The sequence below is a fragment of the Mesoplodon mirus genome (assembly GCF_964341445.2).
Source record: "Mesoplodon mirus genome assembly, chromosome: 13".
In the NCBI taxonomy this organism is placed as follows: Eukaryota; Metazoa; Chordata; class Mammalia; order Artiodactyla; family Ziphiidae; genus Mesoplodon; species Mesoplodon mirus.
This window is the reverse complement of record NC_138989.1, coordinates 28498092-28506841: the sequence shown is the minus strand read 5'-3', so window position 1 is coordinate 28506841 and position 8750 is coordinate 28498092.

Here is an 8750-nt window from a genome sequence, read left to right as displayed (position 1 = left end):
GAAAGTGATTTATATGAGTCAGCAGGATTTGGAAGGGATGTGGGATTGTGACATGTTGGAGTACTTAAAGTGGAAGAGGGCGGAGTCCAGGGTGATGGCCCAAATGTAGAAGAGGACAGGGCATGTGCAGGCAGAGGATTTTTAGTCCAATGAAAGAACAAGGTTCATTTGGGGAGCTAGTGGGAGATTAACCTGGACGTATACCTTGTGGCCACACTGTAGAAGGTGCTGGATATTGGAGGTTGAGGTGTTACCACTCAGAGCAGTTGGTAAAGGGAAGCCATGTGAGACGTCCACCTTTCCTAACTGGACAGGTGTCTCTTCTAATTCCCTGGAAGGTACCCTTGGCCATGGGGCCACTTCAAGCTCTTCCTGGAATTGGAGATTTGGAATTACTATTTCTTCCTTTTCAGTTGGTCAGATAATAGCTAATGTTGCTGAGTGCCTCCACTTGCCAGTGCTCTTTTAGATGCAAGTTAACTGACTTCATCCTCACAGCAAACTCTGAGGCAAGTGCTCTGATTATCCCCATTTTACAGATGAGGACACCTGCAGGTTTAAGCTCTTTGTGCGAGGCTGCACAGTTAGGAAGTGAGAGCATTGAGATTTGGGCAGTCTGGCATCACAGTGAAGGCTCTTTTCCTACAAATACTTTGGAGTGTAGATCCCTGTCACTGTCAGGTTGCTGGGTGCCATGGGGAGACCTCCAGTCACTTGAACTTTATGAAGGAAGGACAGTGAGTTGGGTACAAGGGATTCAGGGTGAGTGACAGTCTGGAACATTGGGCACATTCCAGCAGTTCACTGCCAGCGTGTGGCCATGGTGTAGGCAGAGCGTTGCTCATTACACTCAAATAGCATCCTTTCAGCTCTAGAGCTAAGGATTTGATTTGTTTTTCAAGATTCAGAAAATATTGAGATTTTCTCCATTTAATCTTTGTTCATTGAGTGTGGACAGAGGTAGAACAGGTGTAGTTAAATGCCAAGGCTGGAAGGTTTCAAGAAGAGATGTCAAGAGAACTGCGGAGACGTCACTGAGTTTGACAGGAGGCCAGTCCTGATAAACTAAAACAAGTGTGGAAGTAGTACTAAGGGCCAATGCAGGGGGCCCAAGTTTGATCCCTGGTCGGAACTAGATCCCACATGCCCCAACTAAGAGCTTGTATGCCGCAACTAGGAGTCCGCATGCACAACTAAAGATCCCACGTGCTGCAACTAAAGATCCCACGTGCTGCAACTAAAGATCCCACATGCCACAACCAAGACCTGATGCAGCCAAATAAATAAATATTTTAAAAATAAATAAAAGATGAAATATAATCAAATATATAATTTTTTTACTTATTTACAAATTTGGAAATTAAAGAAATGTAAGCAATTTATAATTCTGCCCCCTTACCCTATCCCAAATGAGCATGGTATTGAGTTTCCTTCCATTTTTGTGTGTGTGTTTTGTTCTTACATACATATGACAAATCTACAGAACCTCAGCCTGAGAAACGTTGCCATGAGGTGACTCAGGCCCTCTGCAGGGCTCTGTAGAGGCTGAGGGGCCCCCAGGGGTTGGCTCCCTCCCAGCTGGGTGTGGATCCTGCAGAGTCCCCTACTTGATCCTGAGACTACTACAGGCAGACAGGGCTCTAAGCTGGCCCAGGTGAGCTGTCCTGATTGCATGAGAAGGAGTCCCAGGTGCCTCTGTCCTTCTCACCCTTTTCCTAGGAGGCCTGAAGGAGGGGGAGGGTCAGGACCACGCCATGCTATCTCATCGTATCCAATGTTAGCGGATCTAGCATTCAGCCGCTGAGTGGGGGATGCCCCCTGTTGCTGTTAAGGGGGTTGGTGGAGCAGAGCTGGGTCCCGCACTACCAAGATATTCAATGAATCCTGGAAGACTCTTACAAACGTGTATGACGTGAACAACGCAGCCTGGAGTCAGGCACAGGTGGTCTTACAGTAACCTACAGCCCTCTCCTCCAAATGGAGGAGCCATTGGAGGATTTGGCCCAGCAACCTTAAAAGGTTATGTGGAGTGGGTTATCGCCTCCAGGAAAGATGTTCTCAGGGCACCCTTCATTTGTCTGTATAGATTTTTACCATCCTCTTGTCTCCTTGCGTGCAATACTGGCCACCCCAGTGTGCTCCTCAGTTTTGCTGGTTCTACCAAAGTGCCAGAAAGAAAGTTAGGAAGCAATGGAACCCATGTGCCCTTATTTGCCTCCCCTCCGCAGTTTACTTGTTTCATACTCCCATTTCCTCTTATTCCACTTTATCTCCTTCCTTCATTCTAATAGAGTAGGAGATAATTTCTTGACAGCTGGAGAGAAAACAATGGCACATGTCAGAGGCGCCCAGGGCAGGACTACACCCATTGGTGGCAGTGGTGGGAGGGGGCAGGGCAGAGCCAGACTTCACAGGTGGGGCTGGGGTGGCTCCAGCAGGGTGGGCCCAGTCCTTCTGACTCCGACCTGCCTCCTGCCCCAGGGAGGGGGACACTCAGGGCTGCTCAACACGATTCAGTGATACAGACAGGGTGGTGGGCGGGCACTCTGGAGCCTGGGCAATGCTAGGAAAGTGGAGGAGGATGGCTGCAGAGGGTTTGTACGGATTTTATAGAAGATCCCAGGACCTCAAGTGCCTGGATGAGAACAGGTCCTTCTGGATGAGAATCATTAAAAAGAGGGAAGGAGGGGATGGGGAAGAGCTACATAGAGGAGCTTATGGATTAGAAAAAGAGAAAATGTAAAGGAGATGAAAGAGTAAGTTACATGCAGATAGTTGCCCTCCCGTTCAGAGTCTTCACTGTCAGCAAACGAGTATTTTAGTGCCCAAGGACAGCAATGATACTGGGGGTGGGGGCATGTGAAAGGAGAGCTGAGAATCAGAGTCAAGGTCAGAACTCGGGGCCCCTTCTGTCTCCATCTCTCCCAGGGCCTTGATGGCTTCACCTCTGCAATGAGGGAGAGGGTCTAGGATCTCTAGGGCCCCTTTTCCAGCCCTCGAATTCTGTAACTATGACCAGGAAGCCATGCCTGTGTCCTCCTGTGCCTCCAACAGCCAGTCACATCTCCACGGCTTTCTGTGCACAACACTGCCCTCCTCCCACCTCCCTCCTCTTCCTTACTTCTTCCCTTCCTTGTCGGCTTAAAGTCCCTTCTCCTTCACAACCTCCACCAACCATATTGTTCTCCAACATATGGGAACGTTGCAGGAACAATTGTAGGTATCCTGCCACTCTCCCTAATCAATCAATGGATCGATGAACCAATCCAACCAAATGCAGGAAGCACCTGTCATGGACCTAGGGTTTCGATGGGCCTCCTGGGAGAGAATGGCAGCCAATTCCACATACAACTTATCTGTCCTGTGCCTGAGACGATGACCTTAGTTACTTGCTAGATACTTAGTCCTCACACAACCCTGTAAGTTTTCTAGCTCCTTAGAGGGGGTGAACACAAGCTTAGATGTAAAGTAACTTGTCCAAATTCTCTTGCTCTGCAAGTGATGCAACAAGGGTTCTCCAGCAGGAGGATATATGCCCACATGAGTAAACAGTACCTGCTAGATTTTCCTGGAGTCCTGGAAGGACTGGGGAGGAGGGGACCTGGGCCGGCCTGGGGGAAGGGCACAGGTTGGGCATGGCTGGGGTATGGGGGAGCAGGGGCAGTGCTGCCTGGCTGCAGCAGTGGGTTCTGAGAGGAGAAGCGACCCCCTGGCCCTGCCTCCCAGACGCTCTGTCCTGGGGCAGGTCAGTCCCAGAGGACCAGGTCAGCAGGGCTATGAGGACAAGTGTGTGGGGCCAGCCCGGCAACCCTTAACAGCATCCTCGAGAATTCCTGCCAGCCAGCCTTAGAGGGGCTCAAGGGGCAGCTGAACATGGGCCTCATTCCTGGTCCCAGGATTTGGGTTGTGGGTGAGCAGTGGAGGCGAGAAATGTGCTCCAGGGTGTGCTCCCCCCTCACATCTCCAGGAGGACCCAGGAACCCGTGCAGGAAGCTGGGAGGACGTCATGTCTAACCTCCCCACCCCTGGGAGCGCCCTTAAACCAGGAGTAAACCTGAGGACAGGACATGAAGGTGCCACCACAAGACCTGAATGTGCAGAGGGAGAGCGTCTCCTTCTCACCCAGCACCGGGATCGCACACGGAGAACTGTGTCTCCAGGTTCAAGTGTTCATGAGGGAGTCGTGTCCCACCAGATGGCCTCATCCCAGCTCAACCCCAAAACCCCAACCCAATAACACTTGTGCTTTATTCCCAAGAGATGCCAACCAAACGTAAGCAAAGGTTCTGGTATTTGGCAGTGGCAAAGGCAGCAAGAACTGGTCTCCTGGAAATGATTATCTTAAATAACAAAGCAAGAAAAGGTGATTACAAACACAGCATCCTCAAAGCCCAGAGACATAATACACCTCTGCCTATTAGGTCGTTAAAATACAGAAAACATGGGACTTCCCTGGTGACGCAGTGGTTAAGAATCCACCTGCCAATGCAGGGAACACGGGTTTGAGCCCTGGTCCAGGAAGATCCCACATGCCGCGGAGCAACTAAGCCCGTGTGCCACAACTACTGAGCCTGCGCTCTAGGCCCGCGAGCCACAACTACTGAAGCCCGTGCACCCAGAGCCCACACTCTGCAACAAGAGAAGCCACTGCAATGAGAAGCCCGTGCACCGCAACAAAGAGTAGCCCCCGCTTGCTGAAACTAGAGAAAGCCCACACACAGCAATGAAGACCCAATGCAGCCAAAAATAAAATGCAGCCAAAAATAAATAAATAAATAAATAAAATTTTAAAAATGCGGAAAACACAAAACAAGCCTCCATGTTTCCTCTTCCTTCTGATTTTACACCTTTCTTCCTCAGCCTACTAAAGCAGTTGGGCCTTGTTCCCTACCTGGAGCGTCTTCATCCTCGTTGCTTGAGTCATATATGCTCTCCTCAAGCCATTCTTTAGAAACACAAACTTGAGCAATAAGGTTGTTAGAGAGAGTGGCTCACTCCTTCCTTCTACTCCAGTGGAGGCCATGCTGGCTCACTCGGCATCACCCGGCTCTTTCCTCTGGGTTCTCAGCCTTCCCTGGGCTCCCTGGAGCCAGAGCCCTTCACCAAGATCATAGCTGCAAATCTTCTCATGAGAGAGAGGGTCCCTCTTCAACTTCTCACCACCCCAGTTCCCACCAGATAAGTACCACTCTCACCTGCAAATTTATCAACCTGAAATTCCACCTGTGATTGAAACACTTTGAATTAGATGAGTTCAACCAATAGACCTGTGCCCGGATCAGGTCAGCTGCACAAGACAGTGTCCTGTGAGGATGGAAATGTTCTCTCTGCCTTGTTGAATATAGTGGCCGCTAGCACATAACTCTATAAGGCACGTGAAACATGGCTGGTGTGATGGATGGACTGAATGTTCATTTTATTTATAATTAATTAATTAGTTAGTTATAAACAGGCAAATCTGGCAAGGGAACACCACACTGGATGTCACAGCTATAGAATCCAAAGATGAGGAAGACAGAGTCTCCCCCGCTCCGACTGGTTCCTTGTAAGTATAGTTTGCTGGTCTTATCTGACCATGCATTTGTAGGTTCTTCCTGGCCTCACGTACACGTGCCAGGCACTAAGTGAGGCCCTGGGGACACAGACAGTAAGGTCAACACCCAGGTTCTAGAGGATTCCCAGCAGGGGGCCCACCTGTCAGCAGAGATGAAAAGCAAGGCCGGGCGCACCTGTGCTAGATGTAATCAGAACAGTGGGGTCAGGGGTGAGGGAGGGATGCTTCAGGAGCCCACCTGTCTCATTCCTGATCTGGATTAGAACCTGGGCAGGCCCCTGGCTTGGTGTGGACCCAGCAGGCCTGGACAAGCTGAGGAGGGACCCTCTCCACCCCTGAACTGGATCCCAGTCCGGGGTGGGGGGGATGTACATTAGACATTTATGGGACCTAACACAGGTTGTCTAGGGCTGAGCACTGGAGTGAGAATTGATGAGGAAGATACGGGCAGTGCCCTTGCAGTGGTCACCTACGTCCAAAGTTCCTGTCCCCACAAGTGGGAGGACACAGAGTTTGGGCCTGAGAATTCCAAGACGATTTCGAAGAAACTCTCAAATTGATGCCTCTCAGTCATAGAGAAGAGTAGCAAGGACCACCTCGACTCTGGGAACATCCCTCATGTCTTTGCTGAGCTTGCCCGGTGCTACTGCCTGTGCCCCTCCCCACCTCCACTGCACCTGGAGTGTTCTACAGCTGCCTGGCCACATGCTGTGATCTCTCTTCAGGTTAAACGCTTTTCTGGGCTGAAAAATCCTTGGTTAATATTGTCTAGAAAAGGAGTAGTAGTCATGCAACCTCTAGAAGCTGATGAAAAGTAAAAACTGGTCCCTGTCCCAGCATGAGGGAGAAGAGGTCTCAGAGCCTCCTGTCTCTGGCCGGACCCTGTAGGCCATTCCTGCTGACCCAGGTCAGACCTGACTCCTCTTCTCTGCCTCTCACCAACTGCCATGATGCAAAGTGCCAGGTATGTTCCAGCTGATGGAGAAGACAACAGAATAGGAAGGCAGCTCCTCTCTGCAGACAATAAGGTGGATGTCCCTGTTATTCTCACTGCAGCCACTGCACCTCATCCTCCCTCATCCCCACATGGAAGGAGCACAGAGGTAGAGATGGCCATGGCTGGACACAGGTGGTGATGCTCTACTGATTTTTCCCATCTGAAGACTTTGGAATCTATCACCCCTCTTCCTTCCCATGGCCTGGGTACTCTTGTGTCTTTCTCATGTCTCTCCATATCTTTTCCCTCTCAAGGTCCCGCCCAAGGTTCTGGGCCCTGATGTCTCCTATGGTACCCACTGGGCAGCTGCTCTTGGTATCTCTCGCTGTAACCTTTAATCACACACGGCCAGGGTCCCCTCAAGCACCCCTGTGAATCTGTGATCTAGAGATGAAGGATTTCTAGGATAATCTTGTTATGAGAACCTTGCTTCTGGGGGAAAATTTGATCTTTTTAATCAAGTAGTCTCTTTTTTTTTTTTTTTGCGTTATGCGGGCCTCTCCCGTTGAGGAGCACAGGCTTCAGACGCGTAGGCTCAGCGGCCATGGCTCACGGGCCCAGCCGCTCCGCAGCATGTGGGATCCTCCCGGACCGGGACACAAACCCGCGTCCCCTGCATCGGCAGGCGGACTCTCAACCACTGCGCCACCAGGGAAGCTCTAGTCTACTCTTTTTATTTTGTGGGGAAAAATATCAACACTCCTGTAGGACAATCAAATTCTATTAAAACGCCATGCATTTCACACAGGAGCCATGAAACAAAAGGATCCTCAGGTCAGACTCTGCCTCATTTTATATTTGCTTTGACTTCAAACAACTCCTTTGACTTGTTACTTGCTAAGGCTTCAGAAGAAACCCAGACCCTATTTCCTCTGGCAGGTTTGACAGGGACATGAGTGGCGATGTTCCTGTCCCACTGCTGAGTTCCCCTCTCATACATGTGAGTCTGTTTCTGTTTCATAGATAAGTTCATTTGTGTCATATTTTAGATTCCATATATAAGTGATATCATATAGTATTTGTCTTTCTCTTTCTGACTTACTTCATTTAGTATGATAATCTCTAGGTCCATCCATGTTGCTGCAAATGGCATTATTTCATTCCTTTTTTGTGGCTGAGTAATATTCCATTGTGTGTGTGTGTGTGTGTGTGTGTGTGTGTGTGTATACACACACCAAATCTTTATCCATTCATCTGTTGATGGACATTTAGGTTGTTTTCATGTCTTGGCTATTGTAAATAGTGCTGCAATGAACATTGGGGTGCATGTATCATTTTGAATTATACTTTTGTCCAGATATATGCCCAGGAGTGGGGTTGCTGGATCATATGGCAATTCTGTTTTTTTGAGGAACCTCCAAACTGTGCTCCATAGTGGCTGTACCAATTTACATTCCCACCAACAGTGTAGGAGGGTTCCCTTTTCTCCACTCCCTCTGCAGCATTTGTTATCTGTAGACTTTTTAATGATGGCCATTCTGACCAGTGTGAGGTGGTAACTCACTGTAGTTTTGATTTGCATTTCTCTAGTAATTAGTGATCATGAGCATTTTTTCATGTGCCAGTTGGCCATCTGTATGTCTTCTTTGGAGAAATGTCTATTTAGGTCTTCTGCCCATTTTTTGATTGGGTTGTTTGTTTTTTTGTTATTGAGTTGTATGAGTTGTTTGGATATTTTGGAAATTAATCCCTTGTCAGTCACATCATTTGCAAATATTTTCTCCCATTCTGTAGGTTTCTTTTCATTTTGTTTGTGGTTTCCTTTGCTGTATAAAAACTTGTCTGATTAAGCCCCATTTGTTTATTTTTGCTTTTACTTCTATTGCCTTGGGAGACTGACCTAACAAAACATTGATACAATTTGTGTGATAATGAACTTTTTAAATCTTAAAAAGCCATCAAGTGAAGTTAAAATGAGAGTTGTTTTTGTTTTAAAAACCCACTATTGCCCTGGCTAAAGATTAAGCATGAAATATTTATGCACACATATACACACATATATGTATCTAATGTTATATTTATACTGTACTTATATATATATTTATACAGTAATAATTATATATGTACATGCAACAATAAAGTAGAATGTCTAGATTTAATTTTGTTGATAATGTAAACCTCTTCTTCAAGGTCAAAGCAACATCAATAAACACTGGACGAAAGCAATACGTGGGGAGATTGGTGAACACTCAGAAAAGA